The sequence below is a fragment of the Panthera onca genome, chromosome D4, assembly GCF_046562875.1.
Source record: "Panthera onca isolate mPanOnc1 chromosome D4, mPanOnc1 haplotype 2, whole genome shotgun sequence".
NCBI lineage: Eukaryota > Metazoa > Chordata > Mammalia > Carnivora > Felidae > Panthera > Panthera onca.
In genome coordinates, this window is record NC_138351.1 from 38,058,827 (window position 1) to 38,081,785 (window position 22,959).

The window sequence follows — 22,959 nt, forward strand, 5'->3', positions numbered from 1 at the left end:
TACATAGAAAATACTAACATTATCAATCATAATTTAATGTTTGTAAGCACACTGTAGTGAAATGAGATGGTATGAAGATCATTTAATATTTGAAGATATTCATTCTAAGGTATATTCAGTAGTTTGCCCAATGGCAAATAGCTAATAAATTGTAGTTTTCAAGGCAAGACAGGTTTGTCTTGCTCTAAAAATCTTTCCTGTTGTAATGCTTGAGCACTATCCTTCCTGCTATAAACTAGTTCATCATGCAGTCACACACAAAATAGTTAACTTTCCCGTTTCATAGTAAATGCTTAATTAATTCTTATAAGATAAACTGAATGCACTATCAGATTCTTGCTAATCCACAAGATCAGAAGGATATAAGGTACAACGTTCTGACCCATAAACAATAGAATGCAGCAATTTTTTCCCTTGGTTTAGAGTTACAGCTCTTTCAGTAATACTAAATTGCCCTCAGGTGTCCTGGATTCCCAAACTGAACAAGTGTACATTGTCATGTAAACCATTACCCCTTGCGTAAGATGAAGGAAATAAAGACGGAAGTGCTTAACTATTGCATCAGAATTTGGCCTTGCGATTGAAGGGGCAGGATTTTGATTTGGGTACAAGTCTTTCTAGATCCAATATCTGGGTTCTTCTTGGACTATTTAAAAACATGAGACTAAAGGGAAACAAAAAGAATTGCAAGCAAAATGAGAGAAAATGTTAGCTTGGTGTGTTGAGAATACTATGTTGCCTTTAGACAGAATGTAATATCTATATCTATATCCATCTGTATATCTATATCTATATATCTATATTTACATGTTGGAAAATAAGTGTACTCTGAGAAGCATTAGCTATCGATATCAACAGCAGTAAAATGTCCCTAGGTACCCAAAAGGACTATTCTCATTGATGTTCACAACTGCTTTGCAGATTTACCCCAGAGCCCTGTATATGTTTTTTTTTTCTTTTCTCTATTTAAACCAAGCATCATCAATTTTATGGGTAAAGACAGAACATAGTCTCATTGAATTGCATTATTTAAAATTTCCCATGTAAGTACAAATAATACAATACAATTTGCCAGAAAATCGTATTGCACCAGTTTAAGCACTGTGTTATATGTAAGTGATGAATCACTGAGTTCTCCTCCTGAAACCAATACTACACTGTATGTTAACTAACTTGAATTTAAATAAAATTTTTAAAAAGCAGTTTTGATGCATGCAACCATGTTTTAATATCTAATGAAGAAAGGCAAAATTAGCCTCATTTTTCCACTGATTTAAAATAACAGGTTTAGCAGTATGAATAATTAAGTTATCAATTTACCAACTAGTGTAAAAACCTGTCCTAGTTTCTTCTGAGAAGACTATATCGTTAGATACTGATGAACTTAACTTCATACCTCAGTTAGTTTGAAAGTTAGTAAATCTGTGTGAACACATGCATGAGTGTGTATGTATATGTGCTTATTTATATAACTGTAAGCATATACAGTATTTATAAGAAGATAAATGTACATACACATATTATAAAATCTTACCAAAGGATGCAAGGGGAAAAGCATAGATTTTTGGAATTTACTTAAAAGCCATAATTCCATAATTTACTACCAATAAAATTCTAGTGAGTTACACTGCTGAGCCATATCTTCTTTAGAGTATTGCTGTAAAAATCAAATGAAATATTATATGCAAATTGTATTACATGTCAAATAAGGTACTTTGATATAAAAGTTACTGATCCTGAATAATATTTGTAACATGGTTATGTTTTCCTAAAAACTTATACTTTTTAACCCATTTCCTGACTGTGCAATTTTTCAGAGTAGAATGCTGGCACAGCTATTCTATATATGGGTAAATTATTCTCTAGCTGTTAGACTGCAAACTGGCCCCTTACACAGAGGGCGATGAGAAATAGACAAAAGAATCAGACCACTGTGGATTGGTAGATGGCAGTTTTAACAAGTAAGGGAACTCACTTACAGGGTTAGTTTTGGGCGACAGCAAGATGAGCAGATCTCCACTGCCCCCTTCCCAACCCTTGGCACTCAGTAGCAAACCTTTAAAGTTTCTACAGAAACTTATACCATCCTGATTGTCTTGACAACACCTTACTTTCTCAAGGTTATGCCCTTGGAACAGCTCCCACTGAGGGAATAGTAAGCAGAGCATAGGATTTGAGGACAGGGGAGGGGATGAGGAGCCTCTGGTTGTCTGGGTCCAGCTCAAGGGTCAACTTGCAGTCACATCCTTTTGATTGCCTCCAAAGGCTAGCCAGCAGGCAAAGTTAGTGTCCAAGTAGTTTGTTATACCAGTATTTTATATGGGAAGGCTTTAAACTAGAAAGAATTGATCTACAATAAGAAGAGTAAACCTTTTTTTTACATCCTCCTGGCAGGGTGACAGAAGCTTTTTAAACTTTTGAGTGCTTGGCTTATAAATAATTGATGAAATCTGCACAAATAGCAAGTTTAGCGGTTTGAGTGGAAGCCATCAATTTAGGTACATAGATGAGGAATTAGTAGGTGGTAGGTAGGTAGGTAGGTAGATGGTAAAGAGATAGAATATTTTGTCAATATTATCACTCCAAATATCACAATGTGTCTTTATAGGTGCTCCATAAGAGTAAGCTATTTGGGATCATAAAAGCACTTAGAATTGTGGGTACCATTTCTGGAACCTTATTATTACCAGTTGATGATTAAGTTGTAACAATGTTCTCACTCAGAGTATTATCTCTGCTCAAAATAGAGCAAAATAAGTCCTTTGTTGTTGTTGTTGTTTGTTTGTTTGTTTGTTTTTAGAATCCAGAATGAGACATTCCACAGATTCCAAAAAAAGTATTCAGAGGAAAATGGTATGGTAAGATACCATGTTAATAAGAACAGGATAATACATCTTGCTTCCCTCTCCCATTTGGTACTGCTCATAGAACATACCAAGGAGCCTCTGGCACAATAGGTGGTAGTTCTTATTCATAAGGCAAACCAGACTCCAATTTATAGTCCGCTCTAACAAGCAGACATCTGGATGAAAATGAAACACAGAGCAAAGCATGTCCAATAGGAAAATGCTTTCACTCTATGGTGCTAAGAAGACCGAGTTTTCTAAAAATACCTTTTGAGAACTGTTGGCTAACCTTACCTGAGTAATGTCTTAACTAAAACAGCACCACTGATGTTGATGTCAGAATAAACAAAATATCATTATGCTTTCATTTGAAGAATAAAACATGCTTCCCTAATAACCCTGCTTTGCTGCCTATTCAGGTATTCCTTTTAAATGGTTGCACTAATCATAAAAGATAAGGGGTTTGGAGTGTTAGCTATCTTTGTTTCCATTTATTCCCCAGCTCACAGGTACAGGGTACCTCCTAAGCAACATAAGACTCAGAGACCTGTTGTTCTATGTCCAAATCACAAGAATAGGAAAAATTTAATGGTATTAATATTTTTAGTAGTGCTTTAAGCCACACTATGATTAGTTAACAAAGACAGTTACTGTGTAATGAAGGGGAAAATTACTTTTATTGAATTAGTTGGTGATATTTCTTCTAATTATAGTACTGCAGGTGTTTACATCTACAGAATGTATTGGTAAGGTAATTAGGTCCAGGAAGTATGTGAATTACGTTAGGTTAAATTAGTTTATCACCAGATAGGAATTTAATGAAGTGGAAATGTTTTTTCCCAGGTTATGCATTAGTCATCAGCAGTTGCAATGACCACTTAATATGATGTTAGGAAATACAAGTTCAAATTAGGAAGCAGAATCAACTTAGAACAGATCTCATTCTTTAAGACACTTTTATCTTTCTTTTGGGAAACATAAATCAAAGGATGAATGGTGCAGATTTCTAATTTCCCTTTAATCATTTTGTCACTTAATATGATAATCCCTTTCTTGACACCAGTTGACTATATTAAGACACATATTGGCTATGTATTCAGGTAAGATGGTCAAACCATTATCTTCTTGATTTAGTTAATTCAGCTACAAATGAAGTTTTGTTAGTTGCCCTAGAAGCCAAAACAAGATAGAAAAACAGTTCAGTCAATGTTGCTGGTATAATATTTCCACAAACACTAAAATAAGACTAGCCCACAATGCTGACTTCTCTGACACTCAGACAACTTTATTTATATGAACTAAAAATCAGGTTATATTTTTTCCTTATGTCCTGTAAAAGTAGCACACATATTCATCCTGTTTTAATTTTTCCATGCCTATCAAACAAATCTAAATTTTATGTTTATTTAAAGTTCCCGTAACATCATTTCTCCAACAAATATAGACCAGGATCCACGCATTATAAGAAAAACTAAAGTTAACACATAACTGAACATGTAGATACTGCACCCAAAAGTTAAAATTGCAAGTAGAAATAGTTCTCTGCTTCTACCATACTCCCACTTTTATGATTTAGTTTTGCATTTCGCCCTTTAGTCAATGGCTTTAAGATAAAGAGTCTTCATTTTATTATTCATCTACTTATATTTTAAATAGGTTGATTCAAGCTAATTTTTAGTTCTGTGTGCATGTGTGGTTTGTAAAAGATCCAAATCCTAAACAAATAACGGAAAAATAAAACATCATCGTAATTGTATTTGTTGTTTTTGAAGCAAAAAAAGGTTTTACAAAACTTTGTCTGAACCGGAATGGCTATCCTAACTTAAATGTGTTTAAACAAAGATCGATAATACAGGAAAGTTACCAATTTAATGATGCTAAACAAAGCATCAGGTTGCACATTGTCATACGTCTTGTTAACTTAGAGGAGTGTTAAGTCTCTGGTAAAATCAAAAGGAAACCTAGAAGAAAGTTGCTCATTAAGACTACATAATGCTCACACTTGAAAAGCCTACATGAGGTGAATTTCCTCATATTTTATAAGATGCTTGAAGGGATCACTAATAAAGGGATTTCTCCTAAATAGGAAGATCAATTAGAAACGAACTGGAGCAAGGTTAAAACTCATTAGAGAAGGAGATATTTTTTGCAAATATTGTGAGGATTTTTCTTGGTACCTCATCAACACTATGAACTTAAATAAGACCAAATTATGCATTTGAATCTACTATAGAAATAACTAACATTATGCATGGGATCATGGATCTATATATGTTATTTGCTTCTCGTTCATTCATTCATTCATTCATTTAAAAGAGAAAGAGAGAGCACTTGTAAGAGCAGGGGAGGGGCAGAAGGAGAGGGAGAGAATCTTAACCAGGCTCCACATGCAGCGCAGAGCCCTACAGGGGCATGAGCTCAAGAACATGAGAGGTTACCTGAGCCGAAATCAAGAGTCTGACACTTACACAACTGAGCCACCCAGGCACCCCACATGTTATTTACTTTAATCATACTTTCACAGTCGTCTCATTTGATCCACTTTGCAACTCTCAGAGATAAATGAAGTTATATCTTAATATTAGAAATAATGAAAATTGCAACCCAGTGATTACATGACATCTAAGGTTATGAGATATTGGCGGTTGACCTGCAATAAACCTCATTTTTTTTTCAGTTCTAACTCATTGGACATACCTTTTACAAGGCAAACTTTTTAAAAAAAGTTCTGTTTCCATAGATTTTTAAAATGCATGTTTCTCTGTATGCAAATACTAAAGTACACACACAACTCTATAATTCAGAGTTTCAGAAAAATTTTAGTCCCTACTGTTTATGCTCTGATAATCTTCTTTTATAATTTCCCTTTTTTGCTTGACTCATTTTTGTTAAAAAGACATGAAAGTAAACCACGTAACATATTACGTTACAGTATTATACTGATTTAAGCATGGGAAAAGTTATCATTACCCTTTGTAGATAAACCTTTGAATGTAAGACCAACTTGAGCCTATTTTTCCCCTATCATTTATAGTTTCTCACAATCTCATTGCCTTCTTGCTAGTAAGGCTTACAACATTCAGCTAACACCTACACACTAAATAACAAATGAGTTCAGTAATCCTCCTAATATTCCTTGCTTCATGGCATATTTGAACTAGTCTAATCCATAGGTATCTCCCATTCTTGAAGGCAAGGGTTAAGTAAGGTAATACAGAGGCCAGACACATTGCTGTAAAAACTTCGTGACAATTATGATAATAGTGATGATAGATTGAATATCAGAAATCATGGTAAATCCTCATAATTTGCCACACTGGTGCTGCAACTAATATATAGTTGATAAAGTATTTTCTGTTCTTCAAGGCTTTCTGAGAAAAAATAAGACATTTGCAAACATTGTTAAGTTCCAAATGCAACAGATGGTCAATAAATTCTGGTTTATGTTCTGTATAGATTAATCATCATGGGAGGTGAGACAAAAGCAAAAAGAGGTTACTTTTCTTTTTTTATTATAGTTCTTGAGGTATAATTCTACATATTTTTGCTGTGCTAGTATCTTCAACTGCACAAAATTGTCTATTCATATATACAAATAATCACACACTTATAAAGTAGAATTTATTTTGTAGAGCTTTTTTAGGTTCACAGCAAAAATGAGTGGAAGATACAGATTGCTCACATATCCTCTGCTCCCACATATGCATAGCTTCCTCCATTATCAATATCCCTTATCGAAGTTGTACATTTCTCTTTTTTATTAATTTATTTATTTTGAGAGAAAGAGAGATAGCATGAGTCAGGAAGGTGCAGAGGGAGAGGAAGAGAGAGAATCACAAGCAGTCCCTGTGCTGTTAGTGCAGAGCCCAATGCAGGGCTTGAACCCACAAACCATGAGATCATGACCTGAGTTTGAATCAAGAGCTGGGTTCTCAATCGATTGAGACACCCAGGAGCCCCAAAGTCATACATTTCTTACTTTTAATGAACATCTATTACACATCATTATCACCTGGAGTCTTAGTTGACTCCTAAGAGTCAGGGTTCACTCTTGGTGTTGTATATTTTATGGGATTGGACAAAAGTGTAATAGCATGATTTCACCATTATAATATCTTCCACAGTTGTTTAAGTAACCTAAAATTTCTGTGCTTAGCTTACTCATTCTTTCCCACTTCCAAACTCTGGAAAGCACTGATATTTTTTCTTTTTTTTTTTTTCTTTTTGGTCTCCACAGCTTTATCTTTTTCAGAAAGGCATATAGTTGGAATCATATAGTAGGGTAGCTGTTTCAGATCAGCTTCTTGCAGTTAACTAATATGCAGTTAAGGTTCTTCCATGTCTTTCATGGCTTTATAACCCATTTCCTTTTGGCACTGAGTAATATTCCATTTTCTGGATGCACTACAGTTTATCACTTTACCTCTTAAAGGACGTCTTGGTTACTTCCAAGTTTCGGCAATTGTGCATAAAGCTTCGATAAACATTCACATGCATGTTTTTGTGTGGATATAAACTTTTGACTCTTTGGAGAAAATGCCAAGGAGCATAATTGTGGGATCATAAATAAGGGGATGTTTTAGTTTTTTTAAAAATCTGCCAAATTTTCTTCCAAAGTGACTGTACCATTCTGTATGCTTTTTAGCAGTTAATGAGAATTTCTGTTGTTCCATATCCTTGCTAGCATTTGGTGTTGCCGGTGTTCTGGATTTTGGCCATTTTAATGAATGTGTAGTGGTATCTCATTGTTTTAATTTACATGTCCCTGATGACATATGTATGATGTGAAGCATCTTTTCAGATGCTTATTTGCTATTTTCTTTTTCTGGTGTTTGTCCCATTTTTTTAAACCTGATTATTTTTATTATTTATTTAGAATCAGTTTGTTGATATCCATGAAGTAACTTGCTGCGAATTTGGTTGGGATTAAATTTATAGATAAAGTTGGGAGCTATCAATATCTTGATAATACCGAGTCTTTCTATCCATGAACATGGAATATCTCTTGATTTACTTAGTTCTTTAGTTTCTTTCAACAGACTTTTGTACTTCTTATGGTATAGATCCTCTACATATTATTCCTAAATGTTTCGTTTGTGGGTTGCTAATATAAATGGCATGTGTATTTAATTTGTAATTCCACTTGACCATTGCTGGTGAGTGGAAGTGATGGATTTTTTTTGTGTATTATCCTTGTATCTTCCCAACCTGTTATAATTGTTTATTCCAGTAGTTTCTTTGTTGATTCTGTCACATATCCTATATAAATGACCATGTTCTCTGTGGACAAAAAGTTTTATTTCTTCTTTCCAATCTTTGTACCTGATGTTCTTTTCTTGCCTTATTGCATTAGTTAGACTCCAGAATGATATTGAAAAGTGGTGGTGAGAGGAATTTTCTTTGTCTTATTTCCAATGTTAGTAGGAAAGTTTTGAGCTTATCAACATTGACTACGATGTTAGCTGACATACTTTGTAAATATTCTTATCAAGTTTAGAAAGTTCCCCCCTGTTCCCAATTTGCTAAGAATTTGTATTTTGAATGGGCATGGGATTTTGTCAGATGCCTTTTCTGTATCTACTGATGTGATAATGTTCTTTTCTTTATCCGGTCAGTATAAAGAATTAATTGAGTTTTGAACATAGAACCAGCCTTGCATACCTGGGATAAATCCTACTTGGTTGTGGTATATAACTGTTTATACTTTCTTAGATTTGATTTGCTAATATTTTGTTGAGAATTTCTGCATCTATGTTCATGCTAGGTATTGGTCTGTACTTTCTTTTCTTGTTATGCTGGTGTTGTTGTTGTTGTTTTATTAGGATAATGCTGACTTCATTAAATAAGAAGAATTCTTTCTGCTTCTATCTTTGAAAGATATTGTAGAGAATTGGTATAATTTCTTCCTTAAATATTTGGTATAATTCATCAGTGAATCGATCTAGGCCTAGTGCTTTCTGTTCTGGGAGGTCATTAATTACTGATTGAATTTTTTAAGTAGATATAGCACTGTTCATATTAACCATTTCTTCTGTGAGTTTAGGCAGATGTGTCTTTAAAAAAATTGGTCCATTTATGGGCAGCTGGGTGTTTCAGCCAGTTATGCATCAGACTTCAGCTCAGGTCATGATCTCATGGTCTGTTGGTTTGAGACCTGCCTCAGGCTCTGTACTGTCAGTTCAGAGACTGGAGCTTGCTTCAGATTCTGTGTCTCCCTCTCTCTCTGCCCCTCCCCTACTCACACTCTGTCTCTATCAAAAAATGAATAAACATTTAAAAAATTCAAAAAAATTTGTCCATTTGATCTAGGTTATCAAATTTGTGGGCATGGAGTTGTTCATAGCATTCCTGTATTAAACTTTTAATTTCATGGGATGTAGTCATGTTCCCTTTTTTGTTTCTGATATTTGTATTTTGTATCTCCTTCTCCCAACCCCCGTTTTTTAGTTAGTCTAGAGTTCTTCATTTTGCTTTTTTCTTTTAAAAACCAGCATTTGTTTTGTTTATTTTCTCTAATGATTTCATGTTTTTAATTTTATTAGTTTTTGCTCCAATTCTATTTATTTCTTGTGCTTATTTTGGATTTAATGTTTTCTTTTTCTAGTTCTAGGGTAGAGACTTAGATGTTTGATTTTAATCTTTCTTCTTATCTAATGTACGCATTCAATTTTAAACATGTCTAAGTACTGCTTTCACTGTATTCCACAAATTTTGATAAGTTGTATTTTCATTTTCATTTAAAAAGCATTTTTTAAATTTCTCTTAATATTTCTTCTTTGACCTGTGTGTTACTTAGAAGTATGTTGTTTACTTTTCAAGTATTTTGAGATTTTCAAGTTATTCTTTTGGTTTTGACCTAGTTTAATTCTGTGGTTATCTAGGAGCAGAGTTTGTACAATTTCTTTTCTTTTAAATTTGTTAATATGTGTTTTATGGCCCAAAATGTGTTCTTCATGAGTATGCCATATGAACTTGAGAAGAATGTGTTATCTGCTATTGTTGGATGGATTACTCTATAGATGTCCATTATATCTGATTAATTGATGCTGTTATTGAGCTTAACTATGTCCTTGTTGATTCTCTGCCTGCTGGATCTGTCCATTTCTGATTGGCTGGTGTTAAACCTCCAATAAAATAGTAGATTCATCTATTTCTTCTTGAAGTTCTGTGTGTCCAGTTTTTGCCTTACATATTTTGATACTCTCTTGTTAGATGCATATACTTCAATATCTTTTTGGAGATTTGACCCCTTTAACATTATGTGATGCTCCTATTTTTTCCTGATAACTCTTTTTTTCTTTGAAGTTGTTCTATCTGAAATTAATATAACTACTCCCACTTCTTTTGTTTAGTGTTAGAATGGTATATTTTTCTCCTTCTATTCAGTTTTACCTTATATTTATTTTTTGAAGTTTATTTATTTTGAAAGAGAGAGAGCATGATCAGAGGAGAGGAAGAAAGAGAGGAAGAAAGAGAATCCCAAGCAGGCTCCATACTCCATGTTGAGCTTGACATGGGGCTCGATCTCACAACCATGAGATCATGACCTGAGCTTAAATCCAGAGTCGAAGCTTAACTGACTGAGACACCCAGGTGCCCCTATATTTCACCATAATTGTTTTTTGTAAACAATATATACTTGGGCCTCGATTTTACATCCACTCTAATAGTCTCTGTCTTTGAGTTGTGCATTTAGATCATTGATGTTCAAATCAATTATTGGTATAGCTCGATCAATAACTATAGTATCTGTTACATTTTTTTATTTGCTGCCATTGTTCTTTGTTCTGATAATAGTATTACATTTTATTCTGCCTTTTGTGGTTATAATCAAGCATTTAATATGAGTCCATTTCCTCCCTTTTATTAACATATGTTACACTTTTTTTTAAACTTTTTTCAGTGGTTACCCTAGAGTTATCAATATATGTTTACAGTTTATCCAACTCCAATTTAAAATAGCCAGACATGATGTGCTGTATAAAAGGAATTGCTATAAATAGTCCTTTATAATGTGGATATTAGGTGACAGAGTGGGAAATTTTCTGTATTCCTATGATTAGGTGTTAGTCTTTAAGTGAACCTGTGTTGTGTACTTTAAGATTCACATATAAGGTTTTTTGTTCCCCTCGTTGACTCAGTGGGACGGGGGGCTAGAATACGCCAGAGTTGGGCATTTCCCTTCCCTGATGTGAAGGCTAGAAGGGAGCTGAAAATTGGCTATTTCCTTTTTTCTATGTAGAAGGGTAGCCACATGTAGTTGGATAATTCCCTTTCCCTGATCAGTTAGGCTCTGATAATAACCCAGAAGGCATAGGTTAATTAGTTTCTTGTAAAGGTTGACCTTATCGAGAACAGAATGATTGAACATTTTAAATGGTTCATTCTCCCCTCCATGTGTTGGAAACATGAGGGAATTTTTCTCATATATCAACTGTAAAAACTGGTTAGAGTTCCATGAGGAGTACGGAAGTTCCCCAATGACTGGGTCCCTATGTTTTTGGTTTTGGTTTTTTGTGGGTTTTTTACATCAATTGAATCCATACTGACCCCTAGCAATTGGTCAGTTATAGTCTGGTTTCCCTCCGTAGCATTGGTTAAGGGATGTTTCTTCGCTGGTAAGTTATGATTATCTATATTTGCCTGTTCATCTCTCCAATTATATAGGCAAGTGTTTGCTCTGTGAACTCCCTTCTTAAGGATCTAAGAAGAGTTAATGATTTTTAATTTGTTCAGGTTCATTTTTGTTGTTAGACAGCTTGGCAACTTCTAAGCATTTTTAAACACCTGGTTTATAATCATTTTAAATGGATAAATTTCATTAAAATAACTGTATAAATAACAATGAGGTCCAATAACAACTGAGGTCCAAAATGGACCAAAACACAGAATTCTCTTTTTCTTCTTGTTTAGAACTTTGAATACATTTGAGAGTTGCATATACTTTGAAAGGTGAGAAAGGATTTGATAGAGGATCATTGTCATAACATTTTATTCTCTTTCATGTTTTATTTTTTTTAATATGAAATTTATTGTCAAATTGGTTTCCATACAATACCCAGTGCTCATCCCAAAAGGTGCCCTCCTCAATACCCATCACCCACCCTCCCTGCCCTCCCACACCCCATCAACCCTCAGTTGGTTCTCAGTTTTTAAGAGTCTATTATGTTTTGGCTCCCTCCCATTCTAACCACTTTTTTTTCTTCCCCTCCCGCATGGTCTTCTGTTAAGTTTCTCAGGATCCACATAGAGTGAACACATATGGTATCTGTCTTTCTCTGTATGACTTATTTCACTTAGCATAACTCTCTCCAGTTCGATCTACGTTGCTACAAAAGGATATATTTCATTCTTTCTCATTGCCATGTAGTATCCCATTGTGTATATAAACCACAATTTCTTTATCCATTCATCAGTTGATGGGCATTTAGGTTCTTTCCATAATTTGGCTATTGTTGAGAGTGCTGCTATAAACATTGGGGTACAAGTGCCCCTATGCATCAGTACTCCTGTATCCCTTGGATAAATTCCTAGCAGTGCTATTGCTGGGTCATAGGGTAGATCTATTTTTAATTTTTTGAGGGACCTCCACACTGTTTTCCAAAGCAGCTGCACCAATTTGCATTCCCACCAACAGTGCAAGAGGGTTCCCACTTCTCCACATCCTCTCCAGCATCTATAGTCTCCTGATTTGTTCATTTGAAATCTGGCATGAGGTGATATCTGAGTGTGGTTTTCGTTTGTATTCCCCTGATGAGGAGCGACGTTGAACATCTTCTCATGTGCCTGTTGGCCATCTGGATGTCTTCTTTAGAGAAGTGTCTATTCATGTTTTCTGCCCATTTCTTCACTGGGTTATTTGTTTTTGGGTATGGAGTTTGGTGAGTTCTTTATAGATTTTGGATACTAACCCTTTGTCCGATATGTCATCTGCAAATATCTTCTCCCATTCCATTGGGTGCCTTTTAGCATTGTTGATTGTTTCCTTTGCAGTGCAGAAGCTTTTTATCTTGATGAGGTCCCAATAGCTCATTTTTGCTTTTAATTCCTTTGCGTTTAGGGATGTGTCAAGTAAGAAATTGCGGCGGCTGAGGACAGAGAGTTTTTTTCCTGCTTTCTCCTCTAGGGTTTTGATGGTTTCCTGTCTCACATTCAGGTTCTTTATCCATTTTGAGTTTGTTTTTGTGAATGATGTAAGAAAGTAGTGTAGTTTCATCCTTCCGCATGTAGCTGTCCAGTTTTCCCAGCACCTTTTGTTAAAGAGACTGTCTTTTTTCCATTGGATATTCTTTCCTGCTTTGTCAAAGATTAGTTGGCCATACTTTTGAGGGTCTAATTCTGGGGTTTCTATTCTATTCTATTTCATTGGTCTATGTGTCTGTTTTTGTGCCAATACCATGCTGTCTTGATGAATACAGCTTTGTAGTAGAGGTTAAAGTCTGGGATTGTGATGCCTCCTGCTAGGTCTTCTTTTTCAAAATTACTTTGGCTATTTGGGGACTTTTGTGGTTCCATACAAATTTTAGGATTGCTTGTTCTAACTTTGAGAAGAATGCTGGTGCAATTTTGTTTGGGATTGCATTGAATGTGTAGATTGCTTTGGGTATTATTGACATTTTAACAATATTTATTCTTCCAATCCATGAGCATGGAATGTTTTTCCCATTTCTTTGTATCTTCTTCAATTTCCTTCATTTGCTTTCTATAGTTTTCAGCATAGAGATCTTTTATATCTTTGGCTAGGTTAATTCCTAGGTATTTTATACTTCTTGGTGCAATTGTGAATGGGATCAGTTTCTTTATTTGTCTTTCTGTTGCTTCATTAATAGTGTATAAGAATGCAACTGATTTCTGTACATTGATTTTGTATCCTGAAACTTTGCTGAATTCATGTATCAGTTCTACCAGACTTTTGGTGTAGTCTATTGGGTTTTCCATGTATAATATCATGTCATCTGCAAAAAATGAAAATTTTACTTCATCATTGCCAATTTTGATGGCTTTGATTTCCTTTTGTTATCTCATTCCTGATGCTAGAACTTCCAACACTATTTTAAACAAGAGCAGTGAGAGTGGACAACCCTGTCATGTTCCTGATCTCAGGGGGAAAGCTCTCCGTTTTCCCCATTGAGGATGAGATTACCTGTGGGCTTTTCATAAATGGCTTTTATGATGTTGAATTATGTTCCTTCTATCCCAACTTTGTTGAGGGTTTTTATTAAGAAAGGATGCTGAATTTTGTCAAAGGCCTTTTCTGCATCGATTGACAACATCTTATCTTTTCTTTTATTAATGTGATGTATCACATTGATTTGCGCATGTTGAACCAGCCCTGCAGCCCAGGAATGAATCCCACTTGATCATGGTGTATAATTCTTTTTATATGCTGTTGAATTCAATTTGCTAGTATCTTATTGAGAATTTTTGCATGCATATTCATTAGGGATATTGGCCTGTAGTTCTCTTTTTTACTGGGTCTTTGTATGATTGAGGAATCAAAGTAATGATGGCTTTATAGACTGAGTCTAGAAGTTTTCCTTCCCTTTCTAGTTTTTGAAACAGCTTGAGAAGGATAGGTATTATTTCTGCTTTAAATGTCTGGTAGAATTCCCCTGGGAAGCCATCTGGTCCTAGACTCTTACTTGTTGGGAGATTTTTGATAACTGATTCAATTTCTTCACTGGTTATGGGTCTGTTCAAGTTTTCTATTTCTTCCTGTTTGAGTTTTGGAAGTGTGTGGGTGTTTAGGAATTTGTCCATTTCTCCCAGGTTGTCCAGTTTGTTGGCATATAAGTTTTCATAGTATTCCCTGATAATTGCTTGTATTTCTGAGGGATTGGTTGTAATAATTCCATTTTCATTCATGATTTTATCTATTTGGGTCATCTCCCTTTTCTCTTTGAGAAGCCTGGTTAGAGGTTTATCAATTTTGTTTAATTTTTCAAAAAAACAACCCTTGGTTTCATTGATCTGCTCTACAGTTTTTTTAGATTCTATATTGTTTATTTCTGCTCTGATCTTTATTATTTCTCTTCTTCTGCTGGGTTTAGTGTGTCTTTGCTGTTCTGCTTCTATTTCCTTTAGGTGTGCTGTTAGATTTTTTATTGGGATTTTTCTTGTTTCTTGAGATAGGCCTGGATTGCAATGTATTTTCCTCTCAGGACTGCCTTCGCTGCATCCCAAAGCGTTTGGATTGTTGTATTTTCATTTTCGTTTGTTTCTATATATTTTTTAATTTCTTCTCTAATTGCCTGGTTGACCCATTCATTCTTTAGTAGATGTTCTTTAACCTGCATGCTTTTGGAGGTTTTCCAGACTTTTTCCTGTGGTTGATTTTAAGCTTCATAGCGTTGTGGTCCGAAAGTATGCATGGTATGATCTCAATTCTTGTATACTTATGAAGGGCTGTTTTGTGACCCAGTATGTGATCTATCTTGGAGAATGTTCCATGTGCACTTGAGGAGAAAGAATATTCTATTGCTTTGGGATACAGAGTTCTAAATATATCTGACAAGTCCATCTGATCCAATGTATCATACAGGGCCCTTGTTTTTTTATTGATCCTGTGTCTAGATTATCTATCCATTGTTGTAAGTGGGGTATTAAAGTCCCCTGCAATTACCACATTCTTATCAATAAGGTTGCTTATGTTTGTGAGTAATTGTTTTATATATTTGGGGGCTCCTATATTCGATGCATAGATATTTATAATTGTTAGCTCTTCCTGATGGATAGACCCTGTAATTATTGTATAATGCCTTTCTTCCTCTCTTGTTGCAACCTTTAATTTAAAGTCTAGTTTGTCTGATATAAGTATGGCTACTCCAGTTTTCTTTTGACTTCCAGTAGCATGATACATAGTTCTCCATCCCCTCACTTTCAATCTGAATGTGTCCTCAGGTCTAAAATGAGTCTCTTGTAGACAGCAAATACATGGGTCTTGTTTTTTTATCCATTATGTTACCCTGTGTCTTTTTTTGGAGCATTTAGGCCATTTACATTCAGTGTTACTATTGAAAAATATGGGTTTAGAGTCATTGTGATGTCTGTAGGTTTCATGCTTCTAGTGATGTCTCTGGTACTTTGTCTCACAGGATCCCCCTTAGGATCTCTTGTAGGGCTGGTTTAGTGGTGACAAATTCCTTCAGTTTTTGTTTCTTTGGGAAGACCTTTATCTCTCCTTCTATTCTAAATGACAGACTTGCTGGATAAAGGATTCTCGGCTGCATATTCTTTCTGTTCATCACATTGAAGATTTCCTGCCATTCCTTTCTGGTCTGTCAAATTTCAGTAGACAGATCCGTCACTAGTCTTATCAGTCTCCCTTTATATGTTAGAGCACGTTTAACCCTAGCTGCTTTCAGATTTTTCTGTTTATCCTTGTATTTTGCTAGTTTCACTATGATATGTCTTGCAGAAGATTGCCTCAAGTTACGTCTGAAGGGAGTTTTCTGCCTCTTGGATTTCAATGCCTTTTTTCCTTCACCAGATCAGGGAAATTATCAGCTATGATTCGTTCAAGTACACCTTCAGCACCTTTCTCTCTCTCTTCCTCCTCTGGAATCCCTGTTATACAGATATTGTTATGCTTGAATGCATCACTTAGTTCTCTAGTTCTCCGCTCCTACTCCAGGATTTTTTTATCTCTCTTTTTCTCAGCCTCCTCTTTTTCCATAATTTTATCTTCTAAATCACCTATTCTCTCTTCTGCCTCTTCAGTCCGTGCTATGGGCGCCTCCATTTTATTTTGCACCTCATTTATAGCATTTTTTAGCTCCTCCTGGCTATTCCTTAGTCCCTTGATCTCTGTAGCAATAGATTCTCTGCTGTCGTCTATACTTTTTTCAAGCCCAGTGATTAATTTTATGACTATTATTCTAAATTCATTTTCCGTTATATTGCTTAAATAATTTTTTATCAATTCGTTAGCTGTCGCTACTCCTGGAGTTTCTTTTGAGGAGAATTCTTCCGTTTCGTCATTTTGGATAGTCCCTGGAGTGGCATGGAACTGCGGCGCATTCCCCTGTGCTGTCTGGAGTAACTTGTGTTGGTGCGTGAGGCCACAGTCATACCCAACGTCTGTCCCCAGTCCACTGCTGGGGCCACAGTCAGACTGATGTGTACCTTATCTTCCCCTCTGCCAGGGGCAGGACTTACTGTGGAGTGGTGTGGCCCCTGTCTGGGCTACTTGCACACTTCCAGGCTTGTGGTGCTGCTTCTATGGGATCTGGCATAGTAGCTAGGGTGGATCTGTAAGGTGCACAGGGGCAGGAGGGGCAGACTCAACTCACTTTGCCTTGGGTGGTCTGCCTTGGGAGGGGCCCTGTGGCACCAGGAGGGAGGCAGACCAGTCAGAGGGATGGATCTGCAGAAGCACAGTGTTGGGTGTTTGTGTGGTGCAAGCAAGTTCAGTGACAGAAACTGGTTCCCTTTGGGATTTTGGCTGGGGGATGGGCCAGAGAGATGGCGCTGGCCAGCACCTTTGTTACCCCACCAAGCTGAGCTCTGTATTCTGGGGCTCACCAACTCTCCCTCCCATTGTCCTCTCACCCTCCCCCTCTCCAACAACAGCTGTTGACTTATAACATTCCAGATGTTAAGTCTGCTGGCTGTCAGAACAAACTCTGTCAGTCCCCTCCGCTTTTGCAAACCAGACTCGGGGGCTCTGCCTTGCCGGGAGGGCTGCCCCTCCACCGCCTGGCTCCCTCTCGCCAGTCCGTGTAGTGCATACCGCCTCTCCACCCTTCCTACCCTCTTCCATGGGCTTCTTGTCTATGCTTGGCTCCAAAGAATCTGTTCTGCTAGTCTTCTGGTGGTTTTCTGGGTTATTTAGTCAGATGTGGGTGGAATCTAAGTGATCAGCAGGACGCAGTGAGCCCAGCATCCTCCGATGCCGCCATCTTCTCTGGAATCCCCTTTTTCATGTTTTAGATATAGAACATAAATACAAGAAGATCAGAGTTTTGGAATCTGGGACTTGTTTGTATATCAAAATTAGAGTCTCACACATGTGCACACACAAGAACATGCAAGTATGGTAGAGATATAAACATTGAAAAATCTTAAAAAGTAGAAAGGCTTTGGAAGTCTAATTTTCCCATTTATAAAATTTATTGAAATTTCCCTTTTATTAAAATTTCCATTTATTAAAATTAAAATTCTCATTTATGAAAATCAGTAAAATTACTGATATTCTTTTTAATTTTTTTTTGAGAGTGAGTGCATGTAAGTTATTGGGGGAGGGGCAGAGGGAAAGGGAGTGAGAAAATCTTAAACAGGCTTCACAACCAGTGTGGAGACCTGACACAGGGCTCAATCTTATGGCCATGAGATGATGATCTGAGCCAAAATCAAGAGTCCAATGCTTAACCAACTTAGCCATCCAGACACCCAAAATTAACTGATATTCTTAAAGACCAATGCAGATTGTTAAAGTGGCAGCAGAAGAGAATTTTACCGTTGAAATAGAAACTTTGAATATATGCCTGCTTTTCTGAAACCAACTTAAATTTTAATACATATAGGTTAAAAGGACAATAATACTAGAAAAGTGTTTTCAGAGTTGGAAGGACAATTGATGATTTCTCTTCATATTCTACCTTTATACATTAAATTTAAAGAGAAGGCTTATGAGAAGAGGTTTCTATTAAGGCTCTATCTTGTTAACTTATCTTTCCCAAAGGAAAAGAGTGTGTAACTGGACTAATTGGAACATGATCTTTAATAAAATATGATCACCTTTTATTAATTTGTTTCAAAGAAAGATCCAGAAAAGCTTTATAATTTCTTTCACTCAAATACAATATTCTATCTTCTTCTTTCTTTCTGATGAGACACAATCTTCCTCTGCCCATATTAATCACAACATTCCATAGGCATAAGGCGGCAAATTTGATCTATTTTGTAAGAGTTCTTGATAATTCAAAGGCAAACTTATGATGAGGATTTAGGCAAAGTGAAATACTTAATCTGCCTCATCCAGATGAGCTTTTAGTAGTATGTCTTTCATATAAATATAAATGTTTTGTACATAGATTAATAGAGCTGATAATTGTTTCCCATTTGGAATATCTGTGCTTCATTGGCAAAAAATTTGAGGAATAACTGATGATTTTCAGAACATTTTATATTTTGAGTTAGGAGGACTCTATGAATGAAACTAGGGAAATGGTACATCGAATTTCCTTTTTTTAAGCTTTATTTATTTTTGAGAGAAAGAGTGCATGTATGAGAAGGGGGTATAGAGAGAGGGAGACAGAAGATACAAAGCGGGCTCTATGCTGACAGTAGAGAGCCCCATGTGGAGCTTGAAATCACAAACCATGAGATCATGAGCTGAGCCAAAGTTGGACACTTGACCAGCTGAGCCATGCAAGAGCCCCTTGAATTTCTTTTATAAGAAAATATTTATATGTATATTTATTAAAATTGTTAGTTTTAAATAGATTTCATCTAAATATAATATTGAGGTTATGCTACTATAGTTCATAGGTTTGTTTTTCAATGCCAAGTTGATTTTATTTATGGCAAAATAGAACAATTTTAATAGTTTAATTAAAAATTACATTCAAGTTTGCATTTGACTTTATTCCTCCTTAGTGTTCACAAGTTTCTTTGTATTTCTTTTAGAAATTTAATTATGCATATGTGTTTATCAGCAGCATTTATCTTAACACACCCTATGTCTCCACTCCAGTCTGATTACTTACAAGTGGGATACATGTAGAAAATGTCAAATATGTCTAAAGAGCTATCTCCAAATACTTAGCATCCATTTATATTCCTTAAGTGATATTTCCTTTTTTGTCATAGTTCAAGCCATCTCAAAGATCACAGTTCAAGCTACAGAGAAATTGTGTAAATTATTTCTTATTCCAAATATTCATGATAGTATGTCAATAACAAAACAAATTCACACATTACTTGATATTTGAATTTTTTAAGTGAACATAATAGACTCTATCAACCTAAAATAACTTGAGATGAGAAAATTCAAAAAATAGTTCATACAGGGTCTTGTGATTACTTGAGATATTTTTGAAGTTTTATGTTACAGGAAGGAACAAAAATGAGAAAAAGAGGCAGGAAATGAATCTATGATGTCTATCAGGGTTGATTTAATGAAACAAGAACAGGTGCCACATCAAGTGTGTTGTAACTATTCCTATGTTTTCTACCCCCCTATAAATTTATGAGCTTTATTTTTCAATGAGACTTAGAGACCTAAACTGACAATATTGTTTTGAGATTTTCTTGAAATTGCTTAAAATGCTATTCAGAAATACTCATACAAAAAGAGAGAAAATGCATAGGAAACATTAAATGCCTAAAGATTAAACCACTTAAATAGGAGCCATGTATGAGCAGGCTTTTGTTTGTTGTTTGTTTTTCAAAGCAGTGAGGCAAAATAAGTTCTTAAATTACAAGGGAAAACCCATAAGGCTAGCTGGAGATTTCTCCACAGAAACTTATCAACACAAAAGGGAGAGGAATGATATATTTAACATGCTGAATGGGAAAAATCCACAACCAACAAGTCTGTCATTCAGAATAGAATGTCATTCAGAACCGAAGGAGTTCATTACTAAACCAACCCTTCAAGAAATATTAGAGCCTCTTTGAGTGCAAAGGAAAGCCCAAAACTGACAAAGAAAAGAAAGGATGAGAAAAACCTCCCAAAACAAAAACAACACAAGTAATAAAATGGTAATACATAGATATCTATCAATAATTACTTTGAATGTAAATGGACTAAACACTCTAATCAAAAGACAGGGTGTCAGAAGGGAAAGGAAAATAAGACTCATCTATATGCTACCTGCAGGAGACTAATTTTAGACCTAAAGTCAACTGCAGATTAAAAGTGAGGGGGTGGGTGGAGAATTATTTGTCACACAAATGGATGTCGAAAGAAAGCTGGAGTAGCAATACTGATACCGGACAAATTAGTCTTTAAAATAAAGACTCTAAAAAGAGACAAAGAAGAGCATTATATAGTCATAAAGGAGACCATCCAAGAAGCAGATGTAAAACTTTTAAAAGTTTATGCCCCCAACGTGGAACATCCAAATATATAAAACAAATATAAAAGAACTCATTGATAATAATACACAAATAGTAGGGGAATTTAACACCCCACATACATCAAAGGACGGATTATCCAAACAGAACATCAACAAGAAAACAAGGGCTTTGAATGACACACTGGGCCAGATGGACTTTACAGATATATTAAGAACATTGTATCCCAAAACAACAGAATACACATTGTTTTCAAGTGCACATGGGATATTCTGCAGAATAGATCACATAGTAGGTCACAAAACAAAAGTCAATAAATACAAAAAGATTAAAATCATAGCATGCACCTTTTCTTATTTTTAAAACATTTTTAATGTTTATGTATTTTTAATTAACTAATTTATTTTTAATTTACATCCAAATTAGTTAGCATATAGTGCAACAATGATTTGTCTGCTATGTATAACACCCAGTGTTAATCCCAACAAGTGTCTTCCTTAATGCCCCTTACACATTTAGCCTATTCCCTCTCCCACAACCCCTCCAGCAACCCTCTGTTCTCTATATTTAAGAGTCTCTTATGTTTTGTCCCCCTCCCTGTTTTTATATTATGTTTATTTATTTTTGACAGAGAGAGAGAAGGATAGAGAGAAAGACAGAATAAGCAGGAGAGGGGCAGAGATTGAGGGAGACAAAGAATCTGAAGCAGGCCCCAGGCTCTGAGCTGTCAGCACAGAGCCTGGAGTGGAGCTTGAACTCACAAGCCTTGAGATCATGACCTGAGCCAAAATCAGATGCTTAACCAACTCAGCCTAACCAACTCAGCTTAACCAACTGAGCCACCAAAGCACTCTTACCATGCACTTTATCTGACTACAATGCTATAAAACTAGAAGTCAACCACAAGAAAAAATTTGGAAAGACTACAAATACCTGGAGATAAACGACATGCTACTAAAGAATGAATGGGCCAACCAGGAAACCAAAGAAGAAATTAAAAAAATAAATGAAAACATATGAAAATGAAAGCATAGCTATCCAAATCCTTTGGCATGCAGCAAAAGTGGTCCTAGGAGGGAAGTATATAGCAATACAGGCCTATATCAAGAAGCAAGAAAAATCTCAAACAACCTAATCTTACACATAAAGCAGCTAGAAAAAGAAAAATAAAGGAAGTATAAAGCGGCAGAAGTAAGGAAACATAAAGATTAGAGCAGAAATAAGTGATACAGAAAATTAAAAAAAAAACAATAGACTAGATCCATTAAACCAGGAGTTGGTTCTCTGAAAAAATAAAATTGATAAACCATTAACCAGAATTAAAAGAAAAGCAAAGGACCTAAATAAATAAAATCACAAATGAAAGAAGTGAAATAACAGCCAACGCCACAGAAGTACAATTATAAAAGAATTTTATGAAAAACTATATGCCAAGAAATGGGACAACCTGGAATAAATGGAGAAATTTCTAGACCCATGTAAATTACAAAAACTGAAACAGGAAGAAATAAAAAAACTTGAACAGACTAATAAGCACCAAAGAAATTGAATCAGTACTCAAAAACATCCCAACAAACAAAAATCCAGGGCCAGATGGCTTTCCAGGAAAAGTCTACCTAACATTTAATGAAGAATTAATACATATTTTTTTAAATTTTTTTTTCAACGTTTTTTATTTATTTTTGGGACAGAGAGAGACAGAGCATGAACGGGGGAGGGGCAGAGAGAGAGGGAGACACAGAATCGGAAACAGGCTCCAGGCTCCGAGCCATCAGCCCAGAGCCTGACCGCAGGGCTCGAACTCACGGACCGCGAGATCGTGACCTGGTTGAAGTCGGACGCTTAACCGACTGCGTCACCCAGGCGCCCCAAGAATTAATACATATTTTTTATCAAACTATTCTAAAGAATAGAAATGGAAGGAAAACTTGCAAATTCATTCCATGAGGCCATTATTACCCGATACCAAAGCCAGATAAAGAATCCACCAGAAAAAAGAACTATATCCTTGATGAACATGAGAAAAAATTCTCAAAAAAAATTCTAGCAAATAGAATCCAACTAAATTAAAAGGATCATTCACCACAATCAT